At 54.5% G+C, this 11935-nt stretch overlaps 1 long non-coding RNA gene across 1 annotated transcript; it reads right to left on the bottom strand.

Moving 5' to 3' along the window:
* Nucleotides 1-3386: 3386 nt before the first annotated feature.
* LOC112828462 (uncharacterized) lies at nt 3387-11465 on the bottom strand. The gene is made up of 3 exons (XR_012380407.1): nt 11373-11465; nt 10567-10621; nt 3387-3641 (listed from the first exon to the last, which is right to left on the bottom strand). It is a non-coding gene; the product is annotated as an uncharacterized lncRNA (long non-coding RNA).
* Between the last annotated feature and the right edge of the window lie 470 nt (nt 11466-11935).

Here is an 11935-nt window from a genome sequence, read left to right as displayed (position 1 = left end):
CCGCACATCCCTGTTTCTCCGACCCCGGCCCTCGGGCCAGAGAGGGCTTTATTTTCCGGCTCCCTCTTTCATCTGGCCGAGCGTGCCGAGGAACCTCAGCCAAGGTCTCCTTCCATCCTAGGAAGACGGGCGGGGAGATCTGGGGAGGTTTTCGAGGGGCCGGGAGGTCAGGCGAGGCCGGGGGAGGCTCCGGGGAGACTGTGCAACCGGCCAGGGCTCTCCCGCAACCTCCGCCGCTGCGGCGGAGCTTCCTCCCCTGCTCCCGCCTTTCCGGACCGGGCCGGCCGAGCGGAGGGGAGGCTTCCTGCGTCGGCTCCCGCGGCGCCGAGCGAGTGCCGGCCGGGGCAGCGGCCGAGCGCCGGGCGCCGCGGGCGGCGAGGGCGGAGGTGGGGCCGGGCCGCGCTCAGGGTCCCCTCCCGCGCGCCGCGGCCGCCGTTGCCAGGGTTACCGGGGGGTTGCTCAGGTGGAGGGGAGGCCGCCGCGGCGGGGGCCGGCGGAGCTCGCCGCGGGCGGGCGAGCGGGCGGGGGCGGAGTCGCTGCCTCGTCGCCATGGGAACGGCGCAGCTATTTCCAACCCCGGGCGGTGCCAGTGGCGCCGTGCCAGGGTGCGAGGGTATTGCAGGACAACGGCAATCTGCTGCGGCCGGGGACCTAACAATGCGCTCCTTCTGTAGCGCGGGGCCCGCCGGCAAGAGGCCGGGCTAATCGGAGGGGCCCGGGCCGCCCCCGCGCGTCGCGCCTCCTCCCCGGCGCTCCTCGGCGGGGAGCCCGGCTGCCTGGGGCGCTGTCTGCTGCACGTGCTGCCCCCGCCGCCGCCCTCGCCAGACAAAGCGGCCTCCCCCCCCCTCACTCGATGGACCCTTTGATTTCTTCCCCCTCTCGCCTTCATCTCTCACTCGTTCCACCCCGCTCAACGGCCTCCTGGAGAGCCGCCTCTTTTGTGCTAGCCACCTTCAATTTGGCCCTCGCTCCAAAGCTTTGTCCTAAAAAACCGACTCCGTTTGACCTTGCCCCTCTCCCACTCTGTCATCAACTTTGGTAGCTTAATACGTTTGTTAAAAGGGCGACTGCCCCCGTCTCCTCATATTTTCAGCTTCGCGTTACCTTTTCTTTTGTCCGCTCCCCTTCCTATCAGAACCGACTTTCTGGCCTCAGCCTTTTCAAGATTTCCAGAAACCCTCTTGCCTCTTTCCCAGTTTCCTTTTCACCTTTTTTCTCGCAGCAGAAGAGAGATTGCAAATGACTACCTCGGCTGAGCCCCCTTTGTATTTCGCTGACATCGCCTTTTTCTGCGACCCCGAAATCACATTGTTTGGGTCCCATGGGTGGGGCTGTAGTTGGGAGTGGGGGAGTTCTGTTGCTACCGCCATTAGCAGTCGCTTTGCTTGTAAAACCAAGTGAGGGAAACTTCTGGGAACTGGCCAGAGACCTCTGAAATGCAACTTGGCTGAACGTCTCTCAGTCCATCCCCGCTTGGCCACTCTTTAGTTCGTGCACCATCTGCCTCTTCCCACCTCTGGACTCCCTTCACCCCTGCCCCTGCCCCCCTCAACATCACATTGTTCATCCCTTTGGCACCAGCCCTAGAGAGGAAAGGGCAGGTCCTCCTCCCCAGGAAGGAAGGTGGGGCAGAGCAGCTCCTGCAGGAAGGGAAGGAAAAAGGAGGGAAGGAAGGAAGTGGCCAACAGAAGAAGTGGGATCCGGTGGGAGGTCTCTGCATTGTTTTAACTTCTTTCCTTTTTAGTAAGGCAAAGCCAAGCCCAAGGCCATCCCAGAGCCAAGGTTATGCTGCCATCTCTGAGAACCCCGCTGGGACTGCCTGGGGGGGACAGTCTGAGGTTTTTGGTGGACCTATTTAAGAGAGGTGGGCAGAGTTCAACGTGTGCTGCAGATTGTAAGCACTTACATTTTTAATGTATCCATTTCCTTTTGGGTTTTTTTTCTGTCCAACAAAGTCAGCTTTTATTTTATTAATGTATTTCCATAAAAAGCTCCAGGGTAGAACTATGCCTCAGGTAAGGAAAATGTAACACTTCCCAAAGATCTTCTAAGTGTGAATCTGCTGTATAGTCTATAATAGTTCATATTTACATAGGGCTTTGTAGTTTGTAAAGATCTGCCCCTTAACACTACCTCATCTCAACCATTATTACCCCTGCTTGGTCCTTTTCACCCCCTTACTTTAAAACTCAGCCCCTCGGGGGAAAAACTGCTCATCAGTATTGCTCTCTATTTCCTCCACCCTTTTCCTGGGCTTGGCCCAAACTGTAGGTCTCAGGAACACAGGCAGGAAGTGCTTCGGTCCATGTGAGGCCTGTGGGTCTTACCCAGGTATAAGCTGCTTGGTGATAGACTAAAAAGAGGTTTGTCGTGTGATTGTTATTCACATAGTGTATCTTTGTATCTCCATTCACTTAATATCCAAATGCCTAGAAGACCACCAGCCAGGTTTCTGGCTGTAGGGGCCTTGTCTTGTTCTTTGAAAGCCTCAGAATGAAAAAAAAAAAAAACAACAACAACACTGATTTGTGCTTTGGAAGAGCTTGTCTGAAACATAGTCCAAAGTTAAACTGCTGTTGTCTTCCCACCTTCTGGATCGGTTAACAGTGTCCTGAACACTGCGCAGGGGGCAGAGGGAATGGGTGTTCCTTTTTCTCAGCCCAGGGAAGCTCATCCTTGCTGTCTCTGTGAGGCGTCCTTCTGGCGGGAAAGGGTTCTCAACACCACTCTGATGGCCCGAGATGGGGGGTGAGGGTCAGGAAGGGGGCCCAAGAACCAGGATCCTTTTGTGTTTCTTTGGATTTGAAGTTGCTGTCTCATTGGTGGAAGAAGGTTTGAAGGGCTGGAGAACCTGGCTCTGCGGACTTGGGACAAGTGTGGGCAGAGCTGTGGGGCTTGGCTTCTTTTCCTTCCGTCTTAGTCACCCGGTTCTCTAGAGGGAATTTGCTACCACCATCCATTAGCAAGCCAATTTGCCCTGGATGCTTACTTGGGGCACTGAGTTAGTGCCTCAGGGAACTGACCCTCTCCCAGAGAACAAGCTCTACAGTCTTGTGGTCATTGTGTGGAGGGGGATGGGGGTGCAGCGGTGGGGAGGGGAGATTTCTGGCAACTTGTAGAAAGGATCTTCTAACCAGAGACCTCAACTGGGACCGGGGCCGGGCTTCCTTAGGCATTCGTGGTCGTGGAGATGGTCAGGGAGTCCAGGCTAGAGGTCCATCAGTCAGAAATTGTGCAGTACCTGCTCCTGTGCTGGGGTGGGGGGTGAACTGATGACGTCACAGTCCCTTCTAACCCCGAGAGCTTGCAATTTTGGGATATACTCACGATCCAGGCAGTGTTCAATAAATGACTCAAGCTTTATAGGGATTCTATTCATCCGTTATTTTATCAAGCATGTACTTCGATAAATACACTGGTGCTCTGCTAGATGCTGTGGGAGATTCAGAGATGTGAATGGTGGGGTTTAAGATCTTTGTGGAGACCACCAGCACTCAAAGCAAACCGAGGCAGGAAGAGTTCCAGGCCAGAGTGAGAGATCCTGTCCCCCATTACGTCTCAGGTCAAAATCCTCTTACAACATCGCCCGGTGGTTTGTTTCTTCTTGAGACGCTGGATTGAAAGATTTCTGGGGCTTTGGTCTGTAGGAGAGGGGCAGAAAAGAGAAACCTTATTAATCCAGAGAGAAGTGCTGAGGGAGCAGGGCAGTGTCTGTAAGGGTGAAAGCAGAGAGTGAGGATGCAGCCCACCTGTCAGGATACGCTAGGCTGGGGACAGGAATGAGAACCGGGAGGAAGATGAGGTGGAAATGAATGGGCCCCTGTAGGAGGAGGTAATGAGGTGAATCAGAAAAATCTGTCACTGAGATCCAAGAAGAGCCTGCGAGGTTTAATCTCTCTTGGTCTTTTTTAAAAGATGAGGTGTGTCAGTTAGAGGTCCCAGCCTTGTAGAGACAGATCTGTTTGGTTGGCTCTGACCAGGAGTCTGGGGATGGAACAGGTGGGGGCTTGCCAGGGCTGTTGTGGATGATGCTATCCCAGCACCAGGGCAGCCTGGAATCAGCTCACGGGCCCATCCTTCTTTCCCATCTTTGGCAGGGGAAGTCTGCTAAGTCCCAAGAACTTCTTCCCTGGCCTGGGCTCAGCGGCAACCCCCACCCCACGCTGGCCCCCAGCAGAGTCTCTGTATCTGTAGGACTCTCAGAACCCCGAAGCCAGGGAGAGTGGCAGGGTGGGGTGGAGGTCGCACTGCAGGATGGTGGATGGAGGAAGGGAGGGGTCACAAGGATTCTAATTTGCTTCTCTGTTCAGGGGAGCAACTGGGAGTCCGTTCAATTAGAGTTCTTGGCATCCTTGGGGATGGAAACCTCTGCTTTGTTGGTTTAGGTTTGTGTGTGTCCTGGAATAGCCTCCCCCTTCCACAACTGTGGACACTCAAGAGAATCTTGTGCCCAGAATGTCGCTCAGGGGGGCCGTGTCTTTTTTTTTTTTTTTTTAGATTTTTTTTATTTGACAGAGGGAGAACGAGAGAGAGAACACAAGCAGGGGGAGTGGCAGAGGGAGAAGCAGGCCTCCTGCAGAGCAGGGAGCCCGATGCGGGGCTCGATCCCAGGACCCTGAGATGATGACCTGAGCTGAAGGCAGATGCTTAACAACTGAGCCACCCAGGCGCCCCAGGGAGGCCGTGTCTTGTAGGTCCGGAAGGACCTGACTGTGTGACTTGAGGGGCGTTGCAGGGAGGGGAGGGGAAGGACACCCTCTCTGCCAGAAGCACGACTCCTTCAAGCCTGCAGCTTCCGTTGGGACAAACGCTGTCTGTGTGGGGATGAGGTAGCTGTGGGTCACCATCTGCTGTAAGGAGTAGACTGGCAGGCACGGGAAAGGGCCACCCAGTGCAGACCAGGGCCCTGAAGGAAGGGGATCAGGGACCAGGGAATTTTGCCGTTGGTAGGGACAAGTCAGGGGAGAAGAATCCAAACACCAGGGCTAGATTTGGAGCCTTTTTTTACTGTCTTCACGTCATCCCTGGGAGCTGAAGGAGGCTGAGGCTGAGGCCTGGGACATCTCAGAACCTCTCTGGGATGGGAGGGTGCTGAAACGGGATTTCATTTTCTCTGTTCTGAATTTGAGGACAGAAAGGCTGCCGCTGGGAGTTTTGCTCATGTCTGCATTCAGATCATCGCAGGGTTCTCTGCTTTGAAGAATGAACGGAAGCCAGAGGCTCAGTTTGACAAGGGCTCTGCAGGGGGATTGCGGGATGCAATCGTGGGCTGCAGGAAGCTCTTCTCCTGCTCGGATGATGGATGTGATGAGCCTCTGCGAGGGATGCGGCCAGATGCTGGTTGCTTTTCTGGTTTTAGCTCTCAGTGGTGGCGTTCAGCTGGAAAGCCCTGGTAAGTATTTCATGCAAACCAAAGGAGGGCCAGAGGCACCTCACCTAAACTCAGGGTCCTCAATGTCACACACCCCTGGAATTCCGCCTGCCAGAGGCGAGGCTGGGGCTGGGGCGGGGCTGAGTTGGAAGCGGAAAAAGCTGGGTAGAGGGTGGCCTCTGCAGCTTCCGAGGACCTGACCTCGAGGCTGGGGCACTGGACAGAGTGGTCAGGCGTGAGGCCGCTGTGCTTCATCCAGGGTCAAGAGCTGAGCTGTTGCCATGTAAGCCAGGCAGCTCACATCCAGCCATTCTGAGACTCCAAGGCCATTCCACCTGTCTCTGTGTTGACGGTTTGGTTTTGTCTTTGTTATTGACTGAGACTTTCAAGAGCTAATCAGGCTTAGGGGACAAATAGAGGCTTGCTTTCCCTTTCAGAATTAAATCCAAATGCTTCAGTGTTAGGTACTCAAGTCTTTGTGGTACATTTCCTGCCTCATCTGTTGACACCACCCTGTGTAGATAGCACCCTCTAGTCACACTGATGGATTCATAGTTCTCCTGAGCGTGGCGCACGCACTCATTCCTGTCTTCAGCCTCTCCCTGGAGCACCTTTCCCTTCCCCCACTCCCGAGATGCCTTCGAAAGAGCCTGTGTCTCGTCTTTTCCAGAGCACCTTTCCCGATGCCCTCCCCTCCCCAGTCTGGAGTAAAATGACCCCTCCGTGTTCTGCAGGAGAGTATGCGTACCCAAATCACAGCAGTTACCGGATTCGTATTCGGTTGCGGTACTTTGCTCCTGGGTCTCCCTGACAAAAAGAGCTTGCCTTCCGGGCTTTCCCGGTGCTCAGCACAGTACCTGATACACAATCGGCCCTGGTTTATTTGTTTAGTGGCTAACTGTATTTCCTCCCACCCACCCCCGCTTCAGAATTTAAGCCCCATAAGAGCAAGGATCTTGCCTTTCTTGTTCACTGCTAACCCCCAGTGTCTAGCACATAGTGGGCCTGTAAAAATATCTGTTGAATGAATGGTTGGAAGTCACGTGCTGTGGTCCACATGTTGGCCCTTCCCCCCCCCCCAGTGCCCCAGGGATGGTGTATAAGTTACTTATTATACCTGGGATGGTGGTGTGGGGCTGTGGAGGGATGTGTGTCCAGAGCACCGCCCGTAGGCACCACGTCGGGTCTTTGCTGCCTGGACTCTGCTTCCAGTGTCTGCTGCCCTGGCCACCTCTGGGCTGGTGTGGGCAAGTCAGCAATACAGAGGGGCTGACATGGGCAACTGCGGCCAGCGCCTAAATGCTTTCTCCCTTTCTTCGTCGTGAATGATCTTGTGATGTTTCTTTCTTTCTTTTTTTTTTTTTTTAAGATTTTATTTATTTATTCGAGATAGAGAGAGCAGGAGCCAGGGAGCAGAGGGAGAGGGAGAAGGAGGCTCCCCGCTGAGCTGGGAGCCGGACGATGACAACGCAGGGCTGGATCCCAGGACCCGGGATCAGGACCTGAGCCGAAGGCAGCCGCTTAACCATCTGAGCCCCCCAGGCGCCCCTGATCCTGCGATGTTTCAGAGTATCCTCAGATGGCCCCACAGGACGGGTCAAACAGCTGGCCCTTATGGACAGCTTCATTGTTCCCCACTGTGTAGGCTCCCTCTCCTTCCCTGTTTCTGCCTTCCAGGGTCACATACCCAGGTGCACTACTCACATATAAGCCTCTGTCTCAGACTCTGCCATTTTCTTTTTTTAAAAAAGAATTTTTTTTAGGTAAACTCTACCCCCAATGTGGGGCTTGAACTCATGACCCTGAGATCAAGAGTCGCACGCTCTAGCGACTAAGCCAGCCAGGCGCTCCTCAGGCTCTGCTTTTTAGGGAACCCAGGTAAAGACGACCAGGTTTCACTCCTGGCTCCTGCTACTAACTAGCTCTGTCTTTGGGTCAAACCATTTGACCTGTCTGCTTCTGTTGCCTCAGCTGGGAAATGGGTATCATAAAGCCACACCAGGTTTGTGACATTTGGTAATGTGATATATGTGAGAGTGTCTGCTTCAGTCCCTCATATATTAGGGACTCACTAATAGTTTCTTTCTCTTCCTACCGCCTGTCTTTGTAAAAAGGCAGGTCTAGGAAGCCTGCTGGGCCTCCTAGTTGGTGAGGCCTTGTGAAGAACTGTTGCGGAGTGTGACCCTCACTCCGGTGGGAAGGCCACACCAGAGGACCAAAGGGTGACTGCACCAGATGACTCAGGCATTTGGCAACCGGTTCATTCTCCTTTGGAGCATTATGTAAACATTGGTCAAGGCAGTCTTGCAACACGCCTGACAGGTGGGAGGCGGGAAGAGGCGAGGGTGTGGAGGCGGGGAGGAGGCCAAACACATTGCTCACAGGGCCGGGGCGGTGGGGGGGGCATGTCTGAGATGCTCGTCTGGCACGAGTATGAGGCCACATGTACAGGGCCTCCCTGTGGGGGGCAGGGTGGGGTGGGGTCAAGTTCTCTTTCTGTCCCCCACTTGTTTTCCTGTCCACCCCACATCTTCTCCCACGTGGCATCCTTTTGCTGCCAAGAAGAATCCCAGAGTTTTTATGTTTCTGGCCCCATCCCCCCCATGCCCCCCCTCCAAAACAGCTTTAAGTCCCAAAGCAAAGAAAACGGATTTCTGGCTTATTGTTGGTGATGGGAGAGAGATCTGGGGGGATGTCATCTGCCTGGCTCCCCCTTAAATTAGATACTATATGCCTCCTCAACCTACAGATAAGGCAGGTTCTGGGCACAGTAAGCCCATTGGTGACCGGGAAGCTCTTTGGGAAATGACTCAGGAGGGCTAGGTCAGTCTTCTTGGCTTCTAGTGATTACTTCTTTGAGCTGTAAGGCCCCTGCTTTCCACTGTCCCTGGCAGTCTTATGCTCTGAGCACCCACGTTCACCCATTTGCAGAGGGACTGTTTTTCCTCTCTTCTCCCGGCCTCCTGGCCCCCAGAGAACAGGGGAGACAGGAAGTTGGGGCCAGGATCAAAGTCTGAAGCCCACCACAGACGTGGCCCCTTCTCCCAGAGCGCCCCTGCCCGCTTCCACCTCCCAAGGGGGTAGATTCCTGCCCTCGTAGAAACATGGCAGACGTCTGGCCCTGGCTGGGCCCGCTGAAGGAGGCCAGGAGGGGAGGGGGCAGTTCCTAGTGGACAGCAGCAGGGGCTGGGCTGTGCTGCCTCTGCCTTCTCCCTGTCACTACCAGGCACCTCCCTCTTCAGTGGTCCGTCTGGGTCCTGTTCCCATCTGGCCAGCAAGTCAGCAGTCACCGCTCTCTGAGCGACTCCCTGTGTCCTGCCCTGAGGTCTCTGTGCTGCCAAGGCAGGTACACCTAGAGACCCATGGCTTTGCCCCCTTCCCCCCTCCCCCATACTGCCTGTGAGGCAGCAGCGGGCCAAAGCTCGGGGAACTTTCTCTGGAGGGCAGCAGCTGAGCGTGGAGGGGAGAGCGGCAGCAAAAACAGTGAGAGAATCATCCACTGAGTTGCCAGAGCCTTTCTTCTCGGCCTCCCATCCCACATTGCTACATGCATCTGGGGATGAGCATCTAAATAGCCACACATGCATACGCCACTTGCTCATGCTAAACTTCAGTCCCCGGGGCTGGTCTTCGGTCAGACTCCTTCCCAGCCCCAACCCTCCTTCCCACGCTCTTGGACCCTCCCCACACCCCAGCCCTGGGCAGGTGACCACCGATTGCCTGAGCCGTGTCCTTTATCACAGTGGTTCTCAAAGTGTGACTTCTGGACCAGCAGCAGCAGCGGTACTTGGGAACTTGAAATGCAGATTCCCAGGCTCAGCCCAGAACTGCCGAATCAGAAACGCTCAGGAGCGGGCTCAGCAATCTGTGCTTATCTGCCCCATCCTGAGATGCGTTCTTTTTTTTTTTTTTTTTTTTTTTTTTGTTTTTTTTTTTTTAGTTGACGGAGACAGACACAGCAAGAGAGGGAACAGAAGCAGCGGGAGTGGGAGAGGGAGAAGCAGGCTCCCCACTGAGCAGGGAGCCCGATGCGGGGCTCGATCCCAGCACCCCGGGACCATGACCTAAGCCGAAGGCAGACGCTTAACAACTGAGCCACCCAGGTGCCCCCTGAGATGGCTTCTGAAGTTTGAGCACCCCTGCTTTATCACCATACCTACAAGAGTCTGAGCAGAGAAACGCCTGTCCTGAGCAAGGAGGCTGAGGCAGGGGCAGGTAACTGCCCCAACAAGCTGGGCTTCCTGGCGAGCATCCCCCCAAGCTGGCAGAAGGTGCTGGAGGCCACCGCCCACTGACAGCAGCCTCGGAGGTATCCAGGAGTGCTGAGCGGGCACTTCTCACCACCGTTTCTCCACCGGGCCTGGGAATCACAGTGGACGTGCTCTTCTCCCGAGGGCTTGGCTCAAAGAAGGGTGGGGAGGGGGAGAGGGGGAAAGGGCTTCTCCTCCAGGACGAAGTTCAGGGAACCAGTGACTTGCAGGAGGGAGCACGTTAGCTCAGAATTAGAATGCGGTGGTGGTTCTAGCTGTGTGGTCAGTCCTCCCTGGAAGGGGCCCCTGTGACAGTTTCATCTGGTTACTTTGATTAGTCGGGTGACAGTGCCTTATTTACGGACACATGGAGTACAGTGGAATGAGCACTGGATAAAGAGTCAGGACACAGGCACTCTTCTGCCCACTTTGACACATCTCTGTTGTGACTCAGGGCAACTCTTTCTGGCCTCAGTTTTGGGAAACTCTATACAAACTACACTCTTATCCATACAATGAGAGTAACATTATCAACTTCATTTACCTGAAAATAATGCTTTGAGGACAGAATAAAACCCTTGTAAAACTTTTTGATAAGTTCAAAATGTTTGGTATCTAACCCTACAATGCTAGGTTTTTGTTTTTTAAAAATCTATGTTTCTGGGTGCTGGGGTGGCTCAGTTGGTGAAGCATCTGCCTTCGGCTCAGGTCATGATCCCAGGGTCCTGGGATCGAGTCGGCATCGGGCTCCCTGCTCAGCGGGGAGCCTGCTTCTCCCTCTCCCTCTGCCCCTCCCCCTCAAAAAAATAAGTAATATCTTTAAACTAGCTTTCTGAGATCTGAACCCCAAGTGCAAACAGAACTGAGGGGCAGGTGGGTGTGCTGGAAAGAACAATGGAGTAGAAGTCTGGAAGTCTGGACTCCAGCTTCAGTATGACCACTCACCAGCAGTGTGTCCCTGGGTCAGCCACGTTCCCTCCCTGGGTGTCAGTTTCCTCATCTGTAAAATGGGAACATTAGGTTAGATTATATCTAATGTCATGCCAAAATTTAACAGTCTAAGATTCCAGGACTTTGATTTGTTGGTCCTCATTGTCTTCATTCCCAGGCAGGCTCCACGATGTTCTGGACTTTGCCTCGTGGAGGGAAAGAAGCCAAAGGAAAGAGGTGGGACACATTAGGCTATGATCACTAGAGCCAGGATTGAGGACCAAGGGGGTAGAGGATGCAGACAGAAGGAAGAGTTGGAAGGCTTTCTGGAAGGGTGACAGGTCATTCTCAGAAAATTTGCTGAAAGTCAGGGTGTTTTTTTCAACCACGAAGCTTAGGTTGACAGCTCATAAACAAAACAAGGGAGTGCCCGAGAGAGAAGCAAGTGGGCTGGCTTTATAGACTTCTGTCCTCCTTCCTCACTGGCGTCACGACATGGATGGAATTCGCTTTGACTCTTTCCCACCCCAACTGTCAAAGCCGGAGGAGACATGGAGACAAGACGGGGCAGCGGATGGGGCTGGAGGGCGGGCTTAACATTCTCAACTCCACCTCTTTTCCTCATCCTTAGCTGGCCTTGAGTGGGCCACTCAGAAGGGAAGGCAGAGAGCAGACCCCTGGCTTCAGGAAAGAAAAAGAGCCCAGCATTCCCTTAACAAGACCAGCCCTCCTGTGTCCCAAACATCATCCCTGGTTCTCTTGGCTCTGGGTGCTCGCTGCCCCCACGCAGGTCAGGGGTGTGTGCCCAGAACCTCACTCACATCCTTCCTCTGGCTTCTTTGGGGGCCACTCACGGCTTTGGGGAGCAGCTTAAGTGGCAGAACCGGTGTCAGAACGCCCTGGGGCACTCTGAGGCTGTGGCTTCTACTCCTGGGAACAGCCTGAGGCTATTTCTACTCCCTTAGTCAGCACAGGGCGGGAAGGGTGAGGGCCTGGGAAAGGCCAGTGGTGCAAGCTTCTGGAGCAATTGCTCCTTGGTAAACACAGTAATAATAGCAGGTCTGGGATTATGGTTGTTACCCCTGATAATTATCAGCTGCAGCGCATTCCCTCCCCTAGGTGGGCCACACCGAGCTCATCATAGCACAGGGGGCCGTGGAGTAAGCTCCAGATTTCCCAGATCACCTCCTCCAGTTGCTAGGCAACTAGAAGTCTGTGCTGGAAGTGGGGTGGAGGGGGGAATCCCATTTAGGGAAATCTCCAGGTCTCCCAAACCTCTGGAATCTCAATGGATTATTCACCAAGTGAAGACCTTGGATCACTGATTGCTCACCTGGGGGGTCAGAGGCTAGTCCAAATGCAAGGATGAGCTGGGCTGAGTGAG

The sequence above is a fragment of the Callorhinus ursinus genome, unplaced genomic scaffold, assembly GCF_003265705.2.
Source record: "Callorhinus ursinus isolate GAN/ISIS: 27379988/994484 unplaced genomic scaffold, GSC_fseal_2.0 scaffold13, whole genome shotgun sequence".
Taxonomy (NCBI): domain Eukaryota; kingdom Metazoa; phylum Chordata; class Mammalia; order Carnivora; family Otariidae; genus Callorhinus; species Callorhinus ursinus.
This window is presented reverse-complemented; position numbering and strand designations above follow the sequence as displayed.